Below are 20,367 nucleotides of genomic sequence, written 5' to 3'. Positions count from 1 at the left end.
GGGGATGGAGAACCATCTATCATGCTAATGGACGTCAAAGGAGAGCAAGAGTAGCCATACTATATATATCAGACAAAATAGATTTTAAAACAAAGACTATAACAAGAGATGAAGAAGGGCATTATATCATAATGAAGGGGTCTATCCATGAAGAAGATCTAACAATTGTAAATATGCCCCCAACTTGGGAGCACCCAAATATATAAATCAATTAATAATAAACATAAAGATACTCATTGATAATACAATAATAGTAGGGGACTTTAACACCCCAATTACAGCAATGGACAGATCATCTAAGCAGAAAATCAACAAGGAAACAATAGCTTTGAATGACACACTGGACCAGGTGGACTTAACATAGATTCAGAACATTTCATCCTAAAGCAGCAGAATACAGATTCTTTTTGAGTGCACATGGAACATTCTCCAGAATAGATCACATACTGGGTCACAAATCAGGCCTCAGCAAGTACAAAAAGATCAAGATCATACCAGGCATATTTTCAGACCACAGCGCTATGAAACTTGAAGTTAATCACAAGAAAAAATTTGGAAAGACCTTGAATATATGGAGGTTAAAGAACGTCCTACTAAAGAATTAATGGGTCAACCAGGAAATTAAAGAAGAAAAAAAAATAAACGGAAGCAAATATAAATGAAAACATGACAGTCAAAAACCTTTGGATATGAACAGCATGGGCTACAGAAGATCAGCTAATGTAAAAAACAAAGAGAACAGAATGACCAATCTGAAAGAAATGTCAAATTAGGAAAGAACAGAAGTATTTTCTTCTGCCACTGTGGGCTGAGAGACTTTTATATTTCCTAGTGAGGATAATTTAGCCACTAATGCCAGAATTGCTTATCCTTTGGCTTCAGTTGTCTAGATAATATGCTATATATATAGTCTTCATTCTATAATTCTAAACCTATCATTCTAAATCTATCTTGTGGTGGTTTTATAAAGTTCTGACAGCATGGTACAGTAGGAAAAGGAGAGAATTTGGGGTTCAAAAAACAAGTGTTCTCTTCTGAGCTCTATGTCTCACTAATCATGCCCTTGAGTGGTATACTTAATCTTCTCATCTGTAAAATGAGGAAAATAGTATCTATGGTGGTCACTATAGATTATCTTTCTAGGAGAGGCCTAGGGATGGCAAATCTTGTTGGTAAGGGGTGAAGGGATTTGTCTTAAAGCTGAATTTGGAGAGTAAGCACACTGCCTTCACTTAAATTTATTAGAAGTGATGGAAATTAAAGGGAAGTCAAAAATAGCTCGCATGCTCAAGTCACTCATTGGCACCACCAAGGGATATGGGGTTAGTGGGAAAATATTGGGGGTTAACCTAAGTATCAAATTCACTTAGTTATGAAGCAAATATTAGTTTTCTTCATTGTTACTCTCTTGTAAGTTCAGATTTTAGAGGTAGATATTAGAGTAAAAATTCTGATACCTGGAGGAAAAACCTCAGGTAAGCTGCACATCTGAGAAGCTAGTGCTCTGAGAAGACCTCTTTCTATCTTGGTGTGCAAAAGCAACAGTGAGTAAGGGCATGTTGAATTACAAAATAGAACCAAAAGTTTCCCAATATCAGAATATCTGTTTTCTTCCCCCTTTCTTGCGATTGACCCTGAATTTATGGAAATAACAACACAAGTACACAACTATTTGAAAATTTGAAAAGATTAGAGAAAAGGTGGACAAGACTAAAGAATGCAAAGAAGGAAATAATACTCATAGATAATTCCACTATGTAGATACAACCCTGGTTAACATTTCATTTATTCAGCAATTCCTAGGGATGCCTACTGTATGTCATCTATTCTCTGGTGGTAGGCATACAAAAATGATTGATACAACCGATCCCCAAGAAAGAGGTAGAGAAAAGGAATTTTGCCAGCCTTGTACCTTTAATGTGTAATGTGCATATTCAGAAATTATTTTATATTCTCTGCTGTTTTAAGTCTTTTTATAAAGCTTAGTATTAATATTGTTTGTAAGATAAGGGAGTGATGCTGCCTGGTCTCGCTACTATTCCTGGAGGTACCAGTCAGGAATGTGAAAGCACACTGCCCAACCAGGGGCCACAGGAAGAGTGGGTCGGAGGATGAAGGTTACTTATAAAGCTTTTCCCTGCCCTGCAAACCTAGCATTTCTCATCTGAGTTCATCTTTAAAGATGTCACAGCTTTTGCAATGTTTTATAGCATTTTCCATTAAAAGTGTGTCATGTAAATCAATCATGGCTTCAATTTTTCTGTCAGACTTCTATAACCTTAAACCAAAGCTTTCAAAATTAATCAAAAAGAGTAAGTCAATTTAATTTTTCATGAGAGAATACTAGTATGAAGTTTGTCTTTGGCTATCTCAATTATAAATATTTATTAATGAATTTTGGTTAATAAATTTTTACATAGGAACTTAAGAGGAAAGTGATATTTTAAAAAATCTAGTCTTAATTTCTGTATAAATAGCCTATTGTTTTTTAAAAAACAATTTCTCCCATTTCTGTGAGAAATTACAAAATTTAGAAGTTAACCATCCTACATTCTTGATATAGCCATGATTAAGATTCATTCTTTATTCATCTAACCATCCACCCACACAGCTACAAATATTTATAGAGCATCTATGCAATGCTGGGCCTCTGGCTAGGCATTAGGGATACACAACCAAATCAGAATCAGTTGATCTTTGTCTTCAAACAGCTCACAGTCTCATAGTGAAGAAAGACATAAATAAAATCAGATAGTTAAAACATGATCAGTTAGAGAGATAATAACCACAGATATTGTGGGTGTATAATGGAGAGGCTAGTACCAACTTGGGGGACAAGGAAGAAAGCTTATGGGAAGGTTTCCTGGAGGAAGTGTGAATGGACAGGATTTTAAAGGGGAAGTGGAATGGAGCTAAGAGTTGGAAGAATTTAGAGGCATTCTAGTCAGCGAAAACCACAGGAGGCAAAGTATGGAACGAAGACAGGGAACACTTGAGAGTTAACCAAGTCCGGAGAGATGAAATAGGAGCTGGATTGTCAATTAAAAAATACTTGATAACATAAATTTGAATAGTTACATAATATTATATCATGTCAGTGAGTCATAATCTATGTACTTGCTTCCCTAATATTCAGGATTTTTAAAAATATTTTATTTATTTATTTGACAGAGAGAGAATACAAGAAGGGGGAGTGGGAGAAGGAGAAGCAGGCTCCCTGGTGAGCAAGGAGCCCGATGTGGGGCTCCATCTCAGGACCCTGGGATCATGACCAGACCTGAAGGCTGACGCTTAACCGACAGAGCCACCCACGGGCCCCTAATATTCAGTATCTTGATCATTTATATTTTTTCACTGTCATAAAACCTTTCTGATGAAAATTACTGTGCACAAGTTTTTGTCTATGTTCATCATTTACTTAAAAAATATATTAAGAGCAAGGTGCCTGGCGGGTTCAGTCAGTAGAGCATGTGACTCTTGATCTTGGGGTTGTGAGTTCAAGCCCCACATTAGGTGTAGAGATTACTTCAAAATAAAATCTTTAAAGAAAAGAATATATATCTATTAACAGAATACCTTCAATAGCAACTAACAGAAAAACAAACTCAAAATGGCTTAAATAGTAAAGACAGTTTATTGTGACTGGAAATACAGAGTAGGGAAGGTTTCAGGGTTGGTCTATCCATCAGCTCAATGAAATCACCAAACACCCAGTTTCTCTCTGCCTTTCTGCCCTGTATCCTCAGCGTCAGCTTCATCTGAAGTCTGGCTCCCGTGGGGTAGCAGAATTGTTGCTGGCAGTAAACAAAGCTGTGTGATTTCTCAACTGAGTCCAGTGGGAGAGTCAAACAACTGTCAAACAAGAGGCTAAGCTTGCTCAGCCACCCCGAGCCAGTTCCAAGGCCACGCACAATGTGTACACTGATCACCAGCTCAGGCTGGGATATATAAACCAGCATTGGTTTCTGTCTCATCAATTTTCAATGTTCCAATAGATACCCACATTATATGAATAAATAATTTCCAAATAAGGAAATAAAAAGAAATAACAAATATAGATAGGAAAAATACCTTATAACAAACTGAGGATTTTTCCATTATGCTTTTGTTTGCAAACAAACCACATAGTAAAGAAATTATATTTTTTTCTGAGTAGTAGAAATTTTCTGAGGTTCTCTGCTGCTTATACCATAAAAATAGTTTAAGAAATACTTATTATGATAATTAAAATAATAAAAAAAGTAAATGTTTGCCTTTCCCAGAGAGACATATGCTTATTTAGACTTTTCTATAGATTCATAAATATATGTATTTGTACCTCAAAAAATGGCACAATACCTTTTTTTAACTTAAAGTATTTTACACACAATAACATAACAATATATTTTATTGTCAATTCATAGAGCACTGCCTCGTTCTTCTTTATAGCAATACATAATTTGTTTAGCTATTCCCTTTTGATAGACTTTTAGATAGTCTAAACATTTAAGTACTTGGAAGAGGCAATTTCAAAGTTTAGTCCTGGTTTTTATATATAGCTAAAGAAGATAATAATATACATATATTTGATATAATAACATGATTTCTTTTCCACCTTGATTAGTTCAGTCTGGAGCAAACATACTGCTGGATAATATAGCATCCTGTAGACTGCCTTGTGGAGAAAAAGAGAACACCCGCTCTTATGAAAAAGGGGTAAGATTTTCTAAAAAAGAAATGGAGATATATGTCAGGATTAGGAGAAGAAAATGCTCCATTGTGGTTTGCAAGCCTGAACACAGAGAAGCAGATGTCTTTAGAAAGAGAGGGTTGAGCAGCATAGTGATGTAAAATCCTTCTTTAATTCTAAACTTTTTGTGAAGCTGATGAGATAAACAAAGGCCTTAAGTGAATGATGTTTTCACAGTAATCTCAGAAAGAGAGGGCTGTGTTCCCTTGTGGAATAGGAACAGTTTACATGTGACAAAACTAATTCCATAGAAGCAGGATCTTGAAGGAAAACTAGGAAACATCTATGCTTTCCTCTGATCCCATCAGAGTTCCCAGAGGTACTAGAAGAATTTCAGAACACACTTCTAATATGATTAAAATCTCAAAGCATAGGATGCTGTGCATGATATCTGTGTTATGTTTTTGCTTTGTATATTTGTGAAAATGCTTCTTCAAGAGAGTTTCCTAGAAATGAGGTTGCTGGGGCAAATCTTATAAACTATGGCAATGGTGGCATGAGTCTAAATTTGGGGTTTGATTCAGGTGCTTGCTTTGAGCACTCTGTGAGAAGCTGACCGACAAAGCATGTGCCCTCTATGTGAGTGTGTGCCTTTATAAATATCCTCCTTTTTGGAGGATTTCCTTTTATCTTTCCTGTGACATGCCAGCATTTAATAATCAATGTGTCTAAAATAAATGGAAAGATAGTCCATCTTCATGGACTGGAATTAATATTGTTAAAGTATCCATTCTTTCCAAAGCAGTCCAGATATTCAATGCAATCCCTATCAAAATTTCAGTGGCACTTTTCACAGAAATAGAAAAAATAGTCCTAGAATTTGTATGGAATCCCACAAGATGTCTATCACAAAAGATGCTGAATAGCTAAATCAACCTTGAACAAGTATAACAAACCTGAAGGCATTACAATTTATGATCTTAAACTATATTACCTAGATGTAGTTATAAAAATCTTATGGTACTGGCGTAAAAACAGACACATAGACTAATGGAACAGAATAGGGAGCCCAGAAATAAATCTACACATGTACAGTCAACTAATTTTTGACCAAGCCTCCAAGAATATACAACAGGGAAAGAATCGTCTCTTCAATATATGGTGGTGGGAAAACTGGATATCCACATGCAAAAGAAAGAAATTGGACCCTACCTTACACCATACACAAATATCAACTCAAAATGGATTAAAGACTTATATGTAAGACTTGAAACTGTGTCCTAGAAAAAAACATAGGGTAGAAGCTCCTTAACATTGGTCTTGGCAATGACTTTTTCCAATTGACACCGAAAGCACAGGCAACAAAAACAAAAATAAATAAGTGGGACTACATCAAAATAGAAAGTTCTTGCATAGCAAAGGAACAATCAAAAATGAAAAGACAACCTATGGAATGGGAGAAAATACTTGCATACCAAATATCTGATAAGGGGTCAATATCCAAAATATATAAGGAACTCATACAACTCAATAGCAAAAGTAAACAAATAACCCAATTAAAATATGGCAAAGGATCTGAACAGACATTTTTCCAAAGAAGACGTACAACGGCCAATAGGTATATGAAAAGATGTGCAATATCACTGATCATCAGGGGAAATGCAAATCAAAACCACATGAGATATCACCTCTTATCAAAAAGTCAAAAGATAACAAGTGTTGATGAGGATGTGGAGCAAAGGTAACACTTGTGCACTGTTGGTCAGAATGTAAATTGGTATAGCCATTATGGAAAACTATATGGAAGTTCCTCAAAAATTAAAAATAGAACTAGTATGTGATCCAGCAATCCCACTCCTGGGTATATATCCAAAGGAAATAAAATCACTATCTCAAACAGATAGCTGCATTCCTACATTCATAGCATTATTCAGTGTAGCTAAGATACGGAAATAGCCTAAGTGTCTGTTGATAGATGAATGGTAAGAAAATGTGGTATACATAAACAGTGGTATATTATTCGTCTTTAAAAAGAAGGAATTCTTGCTATTTGAGACAACATAGATGAACCTAGGGGTCATCATGCTAAGTGAAATAAACCAGACACAGAAGGATGCATATTACATGATTTCACTTACATGTCAAATCTAAAAAAAAAAAGGGAGGGTCAAACTCATAGTAGTAGAAAGAAGAATAGTGGTTACCAGAGCTGCTGGGTGGTAGAAAAGCTACTGAATCAGTGGATACAAACTTTCAGTTCTAAGATGAATAAATTCTGAAGACCTAACTTATAGTATAGTGAATATAGCTAGTAATAGTGTATTATATACCTGAAATTTGCTAAGAGAGTAGAGCTCAAGTGTTCTTACCACCCCCCCACATACACACACACACGCACACAGGAAACTATGGGAGGTGATAGATGTTATTTAATTTGATTATGGTAATTTCACAATGTAATCATATATCAAGACATCAGATCGTACACCTTAAATATATACAATTTTTATTTGTCAAAAATAAAAACAAAACCATAATCAACAGGTCCAAAACCAAAGTCCTCAGCTTCCCCACCTCCCACAACCAGTGCTTTAAGTAAAGGTGGCAAACAAAATAAACATCATGATCAAAGATGATCTCTGAATTGGCCAACTATTGCTTGGTTTATGTTCTCAAATTAATGGATTTGCTGATCTTTTAAACTAGTAACTGCTAACTTAACAGTTTCTAATTTTACTTTAAAACAATGTCTATTAAGCCTAGTAAAGTGATGATAAAACTTGTGTTGTTATTTTATTTTCCCTCCCTAGAAATCACTTGTTTATACATAATACTGCCCTCAGGAGGGTGGAAATCAAAAACATAAAGCATGGACTATCTTTTAGATTGCTGTCCTTGTTGCAGATTGGAGCGGTTGCAGTTGGCTCTTGTCCGTTTCCCTCATACAAAAGAAGATAATTTTTCAGTTATTTCAGCTGACATTCTTATATCTCAGTGATTGGATCTTTTTTGTTTGTTTTTTAAATGTTCTTTACTTTTAACTTAGGTATCCCCTGCAGACAGTACGGGAAAGAGAGAAAGAATATTTTGAATTCTAAAGGGAAGTAGAAAAACCAGGTCTATAAGAAACTCTTTCCAAACTTATAAACTAAGGACATAGATTTTTGCTTCATCACTTGGATAACTCTGTGCTATAATTGGAATATCTCATGAATATTAAAAATTCCCACTAAATAGTTTTCAGGATATATTATGTGAAAGGCAACCAGAAGTAGCTAAACAGAAATCTAAAATAGCTCTAGATACATGCCAAATGGATGGTACAGAAAATAGAAGATTAAACAAAAGAAGGAGCTTTGGAAAGCTGGTTACAGAAGAGAAGGGGGAAATTAAATAGTCTCATTGGAAAGATATGGTTTAGATATGTGGAGAGGAAGTTGGGGTTGGGTGGTGAAGGTTGTGTGTATTTAGGATTCATGGAAATTCAAGGAGCTATGGATAGGCTGGAGGTCCACATAAAGGGAAGGAGCCAGAAGTCTGTCCAAGGATGTCAAGGTCAGATATCGAAAGCCCTAAATGAAGGTCTAAGAAGAATGACTTTGTTCATTTGGCAAATTAAAATATTCTGGCATGAGAAAACACTTCTGTTATTCCATAAAAATAATGTATTAATAAAGAGATCACATCTTGAGTTATATTTTAGTGTTATTGATATACATACAAATTGTTTAAGTAAATTTTTAGCAACTTTTATTTATTTGTATTCGGATTTCTAATTACTTTGTATATTATGAATCATGTCAAAAGTTACTTATTTTCCTTCTTCAAGAAAGGAACCAACATATTCTCTTATTTAACTGCTCTGTGTTATTCCTGCATTTAGGAAGACAATTACCTCTTAAAATTGCTGAAACCAGCCCTTTTTATTTCCCAAAGAAATAGTTTATCATCTTTTACCTCTTTCAAACATTGTTTCAGAAGCCCAAACTGGCATCAACATTGATTAACTAGAAATTTATTAAATTTCTCTTATCTGCTACCCCACGATAAGTATATATATATGAATCAGAAGTAAGTCAGTCTACAGAAAAAAAGGAAAGGAACCAAAACCTGAAAATCAGTGCTTGGATCAAGAAAACTGTATTGCATTTGGAGAGGTGTTAGTACATGGTGTAAAGATTTATAGTTATGTTATATGTCCTAGTTGTTATGTTTTCCAAAAGCATGGTAATATAATTGAATAAATACCCCATGAATATGAATATGCTGATTTTTGCAGTATACCTTATCAAACAAAGTATTAAGACCCAAGTTTTATTGAGACATTTGGCACATTGTTCTAATTTTAAAATTTGCTTATTCCTTGCAAAAATAGAACTAGGTGAAGGGTACCAGTATAAACAAAATGCTAATAAACTGCTCACAATTTCTTTGAAAGGCTCCAGGTGTATTGAATATTCTGCTTCTTCCCTTAGCCCCATGGCACCACATCTTCCCCAATTCATATCCCTGTTTGTGCTTCAAAGACTTGTTCAGGTCATTCTTGTCACTATGTTTATATTATAGATTTGCTTATTCTATGACAGCATTATGAGTAGTTATCACATTCTAAAATGCCAGATACTGTTTAATTGTAATGGTGCCCACTTTTTTATCGAAACTATTCATACTTTATTACTGTAAACAACTTTGACCATAATGATGCCATTCAAAAGAGCTGATCAAGCTGAGAAAAATGACACTACAGTCGTAAAGTCACTCTATATGTAGCTATTAACATTTTATAGTGCATATAAGGAAAAGCGTTTTAAGTTGCAACCATAGACAAATAAGAAAATTAATTTTAAACACAGAATTACTCCTTTGAAGACTAGAAATACACTACTTAAATAATATTGCCAACAGATACTTTTAAAGATTCTAGCAGATAACTTTTAATACAAAGAACCCCATTACAGGGTTTTGCATTGGACAGATTCAAATCATCTTATTTTGCCAGGATAGAAAACAAGAGCTTTCATTCCTAGGAACAAGTAGGAAAGAAACACACTGTAACCTCACTTCAAAGCTATTCTCTGGTTACATACCAGAAGGGACAAGGTTAGAGATGAGGGGTTTTAAGAGACACATTCTTGTGGCACTTCTAGGATCTAACACTCTCTTCAAATGAAATCAAAGACACTTACTGGGTGCCTACTATGTGTGGCGTGTTGCGAAGTATGGTTGAGAACGTGGCCTCTGACATAAGGAGGCCCATAATCCAGTTGAGAGATGAGATAAACACACAAACAATTAAAGACTTAGAATCTGAATTCCACAAATATTTAAATAATAGTGTGACAACAATAGAAGGAATACGAGGTCATGTGTACACATAATGACCAAGAAAACTAGAGAGAAATAACCACTACTGAAATTCAGGAGTTAGGTTAGAATGTCAGAGAAGGTTTTATGAAAGAATTCTTTAGCCTGGTCTTAAAAGACGATAATAATAACATCTTGCATTTGTTTAGTGTTTTGTAGGGTGTCGGGAAATATCTGAAGCTGTAGGACAAACATGACTTACTTCCTGTGGTATCAATTTTACTGAACAGAAAGTAAAATTTTTTATATAAAAATAAACAGATTTATCATTGCTATTATTTAAAGCATTAATAATCATACTAAAATTGTGAACCACTTTTGTCTTGGTAATATCTGAGTACTTCACCTATATTATTGTTTATAATAAAATTTATCGCTAATAATGGAATTCAAGCTTTGTTTGATTTTCACAGATAGATCAGGGCATGGGAGAGGTTTTGCTCTTTTGCAGACTTCTTTGAGATATATGCTCTCCTGCTCGATGCACCTCCTGCTCAGGAAAGTATGACTTGCCATGGAGTTTTACTGATGTTATTTGCATTAATTCTCACAGCAATCTTGTCATGTTGGGAGTGCAGGTCCTAGAAATGAGCAAAATACAGCTCAATGTGCTTAGTGGTGAGCCGTGGTTTGCTCAGAGAAAGGTGATCATCTGACTCCAAGTACAGTGCTTTTCCCCTCAAATCCAGTGACTTCAGGGGCCAGGTAAGTAGCAACAAGATTATAGTGGGTTTGGGTGTGAAACGGTAGGTGGAGACTATGATGAACTGGAGAGTATCCCTCCAAGAGCATTCAAACAAATAAACATAGTATCAAACATTGGACAGTGGACTGGGTGAAGTTCAAGGGGAGCTTTGAGCTTTATTTGTATTGTTTGTTAAAAATTCACTGATATATAATATGTTGCTTAGATAACTTAAAACATTTTAAAAGAAAACAGAGTTCCTAAAAATAAACAGACAAACAAAATCTCAGGGTGGAAACAAAACAAAACAAAACAAAACAAAACCCTATGGCTTTTAGGCCACCAGTTGGTAATCTCTGCCACTTGCTACCTGTCTGTGATAGGACGTGGATAGGATCAGAGGAGGGGCATAGAACCTGTAGGTAGAACTGCATGAATAAAACTGTGAGGCACTGACCTGCAAGGTGTGTTAAGGCACCTGACTCACTTCTATTCTCTGTGTAGTCTCTCATATCTCCCTTGGCTGGACTGCTCTGCTCTCGGAGACATCTGCTCTGATCATTTAAGATCATTTACAACCTGCCCTTCTTTTCAAAGCCTTCCTGGACGTGGATCTCACTGGCTATATTAAATAATGTGATTTTTGTATTGTCTTGCAAGGTTTGCTCTTATTTCACATGATAGTCAAGTTTCTCCCAGTCATTCATTCTTCTATTAATCCAGTCATTATAAGCTCTTATTGAATGTCTCTTTTGTGTCAGGCAGTGTAGTAGGTACTGAAATTCTGAAGATGGGAGAGGACAGGTCTATACTGTAGCTCAGTGTGTGCATACACAGAAGGAGTCGCTAAATACTTGATTGAAAAACACAGGGTTTCTTGATCTTGATACTTTGACATTGGGGGCTGGATAATTCTTTGTTGTGAGGGCTGTTTTGTGTATTGGAGGATGTTTAGCAACATCTCTGGCCTCTCTACTCACTAGATGCCGTTAGCAGAAACCCCCTCCCACCCCCACCCAATTGTGACATGTAAAAATATCCCCAGACACAACCAACTATCCCCTGGGGGGTGGGGGGCGGATGGTATAAGAAGCCAGTTGAGAACCACTGCGTTAATAACTTTTTAAAGACTATGTAAAAATAATGTAGTGTCAAATACTTCTTAATGATAAGTTATATTATAACAAAATTCAGATGTGGGAAATTCAACCACAAAAGAGGTCTTTGTATCAACAAATACATTTTTATCTGAAAAGAAAGGTTGTTTCAAATAAGTTGGGGAAGTAATTTTGGAGATTTAGAATGTTTTTTGAGCATACTTAAAAAAATGACAATTTCTCAGGGAAGAAATCCTATTTAACCTATTACCCTAAATTTGTTTGCCTAAGAAATTTCTTTTTAAAAAATAGTACTTATTAATAGCCTATAAATTACTGATCCATTTAACACACTTTGAGAAATTCCATGTTCTATTTTTAGTACTTAACTATTAACGGTTGATGTAATATAGGCATTACTATCCCAGTATCTACCCTGGCCTAAGATATTGCCCTAAGAATATCACTGATGCTAGTCACAACTCCTGGTAACTAAGAAGGAGAAACAAGGGCATTTTTAAAGGTCAGTGGTCTCAAAATTTAGCATGTATCAGAATCACCCAGAGGAGGTGGTGAAAACACAGATTTCTGATTTAGTAGGTCAGGTGGGCCTCAGAATCCAGTTCTTGGGGTAATGCTGATGTTGTTCCTCCAGAGATTTCACTTTGAGAACCACTGTAAAGTATAATGAGAGCATCAGACCAAGTTACAGTTTCTATTTAGAGGAAAAACCTTTCTTGGTCTTCTAATGTGGCTAAACCCTATGACTGCTGTCTGTTTCAGAAAGCCAGAGAGTGTGGACCACAGAGAGAGCACAAGCCTTTACACCAGGAATGATATTAAGTAGCCCATGGACAAATGTTGGTGACACTCTTCTATTCCATTGCTGCTGCACACTGAGTATCTCTTGGTAACTGGAGGTCCAACGCATTTAGATGTGCAGAGCATTGTATAAAGGGCTAAACGAATCATACGTGTCTCAGAGAGCTCCACTGCCCTCAATGAATCTATAAGACAGTTGAAAGCCACTGAAGAGCACAAAGCAGCATATTGAAACGGGAAAACAGTAGAACAGAAAATTAAGAAAACAGGGGCAAAGGAAGAACATCATTAATACTTTACATAAATTGTTTCATTTGGTTGATACACACACAAAAAGCAACCCACGAAACAGGTATGCCGATTTCTGTTTTCCTGTTGAGAAAATAGAGACCCAGAGGCTCAGTGATATACTCTAGGTGGCTGGCTCTGTTAGGCAGCAGAGCAGGGACTCAAACCCACATGTATTTAACCCACAGCACAATGCTGTTTCCTCCTTGTTCACAGGAGGGCTTTCTGCATTCATTTTTCTTGGGCTGTTTCCTCTTCCCCAGCTATATTTTTTACCTATTTTATCAACCAGGCTTCTTTGTTTTCATTTAGTAAATAAAAATGTGCGAAAACCAGTAGGTTAGCATATTGGAACTAAATATATCTATACCAGAACTTGACTGTATCAACGTCCAGATTCAAATAATAAAGCTTACAAATACAGAGTTAACCTAAAAGATTAAGAAGATAACTCTGGTTTATTCTTTAAAAATATTTTTTAGTTTAATATACTCTTTCTCTGACATGGTGAATCCAAATAATTTTAGCATACCATATGTTGTCATCCCAAATCATACAGATGCATGGAAATAATAGGAGGAAAAAACCCCAAATCATTATAAATAGCACTAAATGACATAGTGAGAAATAATTACAAAAAGAATAAGAATTTTAGAGCTTAAAAAGAAATGAGAGAGAATTAAATTAATATTTTGCCCATGTTGAGAGTCTGTGAAGAGTATGGAGATTCCTCAAAAAATTAAGAATAGAACAGGCATATGACCAGCTATTCCATTTCTGGGTATTTACCCAAAGAATATGAAAATACTATATCAAAAATACATATGCACCCCTGTGTTCATTGCAGCATTATTTACAATAGCCAAGGTATGGAAGCAACCCGAGTGTCCATCGATAGATGAATGGATAAAGAAGACGTGGTATATTTATATAATGGAGTGCTATTCAGCCATAAAAATGAACAAAATCTTGCCATTTGTGGCAACATGGATAAAACTTGTGGGTATTACACTAAGTGAAATAAATCAGATGGAGAAAGACAAATAATGTATGATTTCATTAATTTGTGGATATAAAAGTGTAACAAATGAATAAACAGAACAAAAACAGACTCATAGATGCAGAAGACAGAATAGTGGTTACCAGAGGGGAGGGAAGGGGGTTGGGAGATGTGCAAAATCGGTGAAGGAGCTCAACTGTATGGTGATGGATGGTACCTACATGGGTGATGTTCACTTTGTAGGGTATAAAGATGTCAAATTATAAACCTGTACACCTGAGAGGCACCTGGGTGGCTCAGTCGTTAGGCAGCTGCCTTCAGCTCAGGTCATGATCCCAGGGTCCTGGGATCGAGCCCCACATCGGGCTCCCTGCTCAGAGGGAAGCCTGCTTCTCCCTCTCCCACTCCTCCTGCTTGTGTTCCCTCTCTTTGTGTCTCTCTCTGTCAAATAAATAAATAAAATCTTTTTTAAAAAAAGCTGTACACCCGAAACTTATAAAATAAAAAAAGTTTGTGGCTGTTTTATTGGAAATAATCAGATAAATTTTCATAGTTAGAAGGGATAAGACAGAATAAAGATGTGCCTGATAAAAAGGAGGCTTTTTCCTAGTCAGAAGTTTCTAGTATCCTGAGAATTGGGTCCAAATGAGTTTCACAAAGACTTCTTTTCTCAAGCACATTGGTTCTCACCCATTAAAGTGCATCACAATTACCTGATAGACTTGTTAAAAGTCTTGGTAGAGCTCACTCCCAGAATGTTTGAATCAGTAGGTTCAGGTTGGGTCAAGGATTTGCGTTTTAAACAAGTTCTCAGGTCTTGCTGGTGCTGCTAGTGTGAGGATCACATGTTGAGAACTACAACACTAGCAACGCCAGCTTCTTATGTCCTCTTCTCCTACATCGCTCTGATCTCTCCACTTTCCAGATCAGAAGTCCTGTCGGAGTCTACTCTTCACATAACCTGCCTCTCCTAGTTTTGCATTCTGCTCTTTCTCTCCATGAAAGTCAGGCAACCACTTATATTTTCTAATCTTCGCAGAGGCATGTTGAAGTGAAAAGAGAACTAGATTGGGAATTGGGTGACTAGTTTTTGCCTGGATCTGCTACTACTTATCTTGGGCATCAGTTACCTCACACTGAAATTGAGAGATGAAGACTTGTTGATCCCTCAGGTTTATTTCAGCCCTAACATTCTATATTGGAACTTGTCTTTTGCCCCAGTGGAATCTATTCCTCAGTGGGCATGAGAAAATTCTTAAATATTTTCAACAGCATGTGGAGATGCTTGTAGGTGTTTGCATCCCGGTCCCATGTCTGAGGAAAGCCCCACCTCAGGCAAGAGGCAGTGGCTCCAACATTGCTCTGGGAGTCAGAGCCCTTAGTTCCATCAACCTTCTCTGAATGTCAACTTCCTCATCTAAAAATGTGTGGGTGTGCACTTGATAATTTTGCAGCCCCCTTTATCTATATTTCATAGATAAAAATTCATATAACAACTTTATATAACTGCTTTCCCCCCAAATTAACACTTGCCTATTATGTACCCAAGTGGTAAATGATTTACATCAAGGTGTAAGAAATGACAAAGCTAAATGTGATCTCCTACTAAGGGTTTTTCATCAGCGAATAATTTCTTTCTTTTTTTAAAGATATTTATTTATTTATTTATTTATTTATTTATTTATTTATTTGAGAGAGAGAGAGAGAGAGAGAGTGCATGTGCACAAGCAGGGGAGCAGCAGGGGGAGAGAGAGAGAGAGAGAGAGAGAAGCAGACTCCCTGCCAAGCAAGGAGCCCAATGCAGGACTCAATCCCAGGACTTTGGGATCATGACTTGAGCCGAAGGCAGACGCTTAACCAACTGAACCACCCAGGCACCTCAGTGAACAATTTCTTAATCAAGAGAATAAATGTATCATCTTCTCATTTCATATATTAATGGTTGCTTGGGCTGTGTTGGTACCATTTTTGGATAATTCTTTCTTCTATATCCTTTAAGCAACAGAACATACCACCTTCCCTGCATATGGGAAACACCAAGTCCTAGTATCTAAATAATGGGCCCTGGGTACAGACCACCCATGTCCTCTATTCTCCAATCTACTTCTGATCATGGTGAAAAAGGAGTTAAAATAAACCCATTTCAGTTCTTGTTAGGATCTGTGGGGAAATATCTGTACCACTTTTGTTCCCTTAGAAAGTTAGAGACTTAAGAAGTAAGTAAAAGGAAGTAAAAAAGTGAGTAAAAAAGGAAATCTAAAAAATTAAATGCCATTTTTAATATTGGTCCATGACCATGTGTGAAACATGGCTCCTCTTGTCTGGAAAACAAGCCGGAAGGTCCCTACTGTTAGTGGGTCACCTTCATTACAATGATGTGAATGCATTTCTGTTACTATGTACTTTCTTAGTGTGAATAAAAGATCACACCTTCATCCTTCAGGGTAGCAGGACAAGCAGCAGAAGTCCATGGAAAGAGCACTGGCCTGGATGTGAGGAAAGCTAGGAACCCAGGGTTTAGATTGGTGTTTGGATAAGACGTCTTTTTAAAAAATTATCTTGAGATTGCATTTTATCCTTCAATTAAATAGGACCTGATAAATTAGAAGTTGAGCTCAGACAAGAGCATGGCCCTTTGAACCCATGGAAGCAACTTTGGAGTTTTCCACAGAAGTTAATACAAGAGAGCAGTGAGGTTAAAAACATTCAAGGCGGATATACTGGCACTTGTGTGTGGGGAAAAAAGAAATCAGCAAGGCTCATTGACACTGAGAACACAGAAAGTAAAAAGTGCCATAAAAGAGAGTCAAAGACAAGATCTTCAAGTAGTTGAAACTCTTCCACTGACAATGGGAGACACGTGGAAGTAGAAGCAGAAGAGCTGAAAACATCCATCATTGGATTAGAAAGCTAGTTCCCAGTAGTCACTCACTCCTTTCTTCAAAATGCCCTTCATACTTGCATTTACAAGCAACCTTTTGCTCTTACAATCATACTGGGTCCCAGAAAACTTACATCTTCCTTGGAATGGAACAAGAGAAGGGAGAGTGGGAGAAACTTGAATGGACTGAGTTTGAATCTTGAATTTGACTAGGAACATACATTTTTAAATTAGAAAAATAGGATGACCATCAAGTGCAAAGATTGAGAATTTTTCATCAGTAGAAATGATGAGTGCATGTGTGTGTATGTGTGTGTGTGTGTGTGCGCGCGCGCGTGCACACGCATGGACGCTTATCTGGTGGAAGAGTTTCAGAGCTAAACTGATTTTAGATCTAGAAAAAGAGGTGAAGAGAGTTCTGCACATTCCAATTGTGATTTTTACAATTTGACCTAGCGTATAAATACCTGAGTGCCCTAATTACATACCCTTTTTCTTTTTTTTAGTTATTTTATTTTTCTTTTTATTCATGTCACTTTTTTTTTTAATTTTTAACTTTGAGTATAGTTGCCACATAGTGTTACATTATTTTCAGGTGTACAGCATAGTGATTCAGCTTCTGTATATGTTATGCTATGGTCACCACAAGTGTAGCTACCATCTGTCCCCATACAACACTATTACAATACCATTGCCCATATTCCCCGTGTTGTGCCTTTTATTCCCATGACTTATTCATTCCATAGCTGGAAGCCTATACCTCCCACTCCCCTTCATCTACTTTGTCCATCTCCTACCCTCTTCCCTCTGGCAACTGTCAGTTTGTTTTCTGTATTTATAGGTTTGATTCTGCTTTTTGTTTGTTTATTCATTTGTTTTGTTTTGTTTTGTTTTTTAAGATTCCACATATGAGTGAAATCATATGGTATTTGTCTTTCTCAGTCCAATTTATTTCACTTAGAATAATACCCTCTAGGTCTGCCCATGTTGTCACTAGTGACCAGATCTCATCTTTTTTATGGCTGCATAATATTCCTGTGTGTGTGTGTGTGTGTGTGTGTGTGTGTGTGTGTGTGTGTACCACATTTTCTTTATCCATTCATCTATTGAAACCACTGATTTAACACCCTTGGGTTGCTTCCATATCTTAGCTATATTACATACTCCTTTTCTTTCTCTTTTTCTTTTAATCAGTGAATCCTGGCAAGTAGTCTCCCTCCAAGTCCCAAAATAGTAGAGACTGAGGTTTTAAAAATGATTTCATTAATACAATAAGCATAAGGGACAATACATAGTTATTTTCCTTTCTCTGTATTTTTTTTTTTTTTTAGCTCATCTGGGTCCAAAATACTCATATGAAATATACTGCAATCAACATTCTACTATTTTTTCTCACAGTTTCGGTAACATCTTCCTGGAAGAGAGTCCCTTGTGCAAACTTTGAACAAATAAGGATGACAGCTGCTAATCCTTTTATTCAATTCCCAGACAAGACTTAGGACAGTAAGTTCTAAACTCAATTTGGCTGATCCAGAATAGCCTGTTTGGGAGAAAAAGTTCCACAAAAGAATTTACCAAGAAAATGTTCTTAAGAGATCTTTGTTCTTCCAAATACCTAGAAATTTGGGTTGCTTTTTACGCTTCAATACAGGGTTTCTTAATAGCAGCACTATTGACATTGGGGTTAAATAAATTTTTATTTAGTTGGGGGTGCATTGTAGGATGTATCACACTCCCTACCCCAGATGGGACAATCAGAAGTGACTCTAGGCAATGGCAAATATCTCCTAGGGGCTCAAAGAGCTCCCAATTGAGAACCACTGATTTAACGCCTTCAAAATAATTTCTTTAGACAAGATGACTAGTTTGATTGACAACAGTATTCCCAACAGATAGATATCTGCATGCAATATTATATTTTATAACTTTAAGGAAACATTATGACTATGTATAATATAAGCATGATGAATATTTTCTTTTTCACATGGCTCTTTCCATCCAACCAACAAAATGTAATATTGTCTCTATTGCGGATTATTGAGCAATTGAGAGCAAAACAATGATAGAGATAAAAATTATTAGATGACCCATAAACCAATATTAGACTAAATAAGAACTGAAATAACCAGTAATTCTGTTTCTACAGCCAGATCATTTTTGTATTTTATCTCCCTTTTAAGGAGCTATTTTTCATTCATAGCACTGTTGTAAATTATGCACAGCAGACTTCTTCATTTAATAGGTTCAGGTCAGAGAGTGATTGTATTTCAGCAGTTGGTATTCAGGGATTTTGTAATTTATGAGGTTTATTAATTTAGCAGATTATTTGCTTAAGATGCCACCATCCCTTCATAAAGCATTCACTGTGAGAATTTCTGGTCAGCTTAGTATTTTCAAGAGAAGCTTCAGTATTGGGAACATTCTCATATTCCTGAAAATTATATAAATTCTATAAAATTTAGGCCACAGTACGTGACTAGAAAGGATGTAAATGAACTGTTTCTTCCTTTTGTGATAGTGGAAGAGAGGAGGTGGGAGATTGGAAGTTAAGGGCTGAGAGGCAAGGCTTCAGTTCCATGGAAGATTCAGTAGAAAATGAAAATATAAAAACAGCTAACTGCCCTCATAGGAAGTGCTTACAGAATTAGGGCCCCTAAAGAGGGCACTCCCTGGCATTTCTGGGAGGATCTTAAATTGGTCTACTGCTTCCTTGATCACATTACAAAATAGGCAAGAACAGAAAGAGCAGGGAGGTCCTCTTGCTGATGCCAAATGGGAGAAAAAGTACTCACTAATGGGTGAGAAAGGCAGAGTCATGTTTTTTTCTCTGAATTTAGAAATAGGAACTGCTGCTACTAGGGTAGATTTTTGGAAAGACATCCGGTTATGAGAAATTAAACAAAATGGTATTGTTGGCAGGGGCCTACTTGTCCTCCAGACTCCAAATCTGACCCTGGATTCTTCTCTGTGTCCAAATGGATAGCTGGGCAGGGGTTATCTTAGGTGCAATCATCTCCTGGGTGGGGGGCACTTCTCAGAGGACAGACGTAGTAGAGAATGTCCTTCCATGGAGAAGGAGCCTTGCCTAGGTAATTAGAAGTCAATCAATCGAACTAAAATGAATCAGAGATTTCTCCTTTAAAATAGGTTCCCCATATTCTACATGGAAACAAGCCCATGACTTCATCATTTCAGTCTTTTCCTCACTCACAAGGTTCTTTGCAAGAAACTTCGTCCTGGTGTCAGTGGTGGTCTCCTTGCAGTGCTGGCTCCCAGCATCTCCTCACCTCCACATGGTGCTCACATCTTTCCCCTCACATAGAATTTCTTCCCATTCATCTCGATCTGCATGTTACCATCCTTGAAGCTCTGTCTCAAGACTCAGCTCATCCTGAGTCCTTATATGAACTCCACCCTCCATACCTACCTTGAAATAGTATCATTCATCTCCAAACATTTATGGTCCTTAGTGCCAGAACCAGTCATTTGGCATTGCCATTCACTGTTCGTATATTTTAATATTTTAGATGTGTATGTTTTACGTTCCCGACCATAGAGTAG

The sequence above is a fragment of the Eumetopias jubatus genome, unplaced genomic scaffold, assembly GCF_037043125.1.
Source record: "Eumetopias jubatus isolate StellerSeaLion01/CBP00866 unplaced genomic scaffold, mEumJub1_p1.0 scaffold_9, whole genome shotgun sequence".
Taxonomy (NCBI): Eukaryota; Metazoa; Chordata; class Mammalia; order Carnivora; family Otariidae; genus Eumetopias; species Eumetopias jubatus.
Note: the sequence above shows the minus strand (reverse complement) of the source record.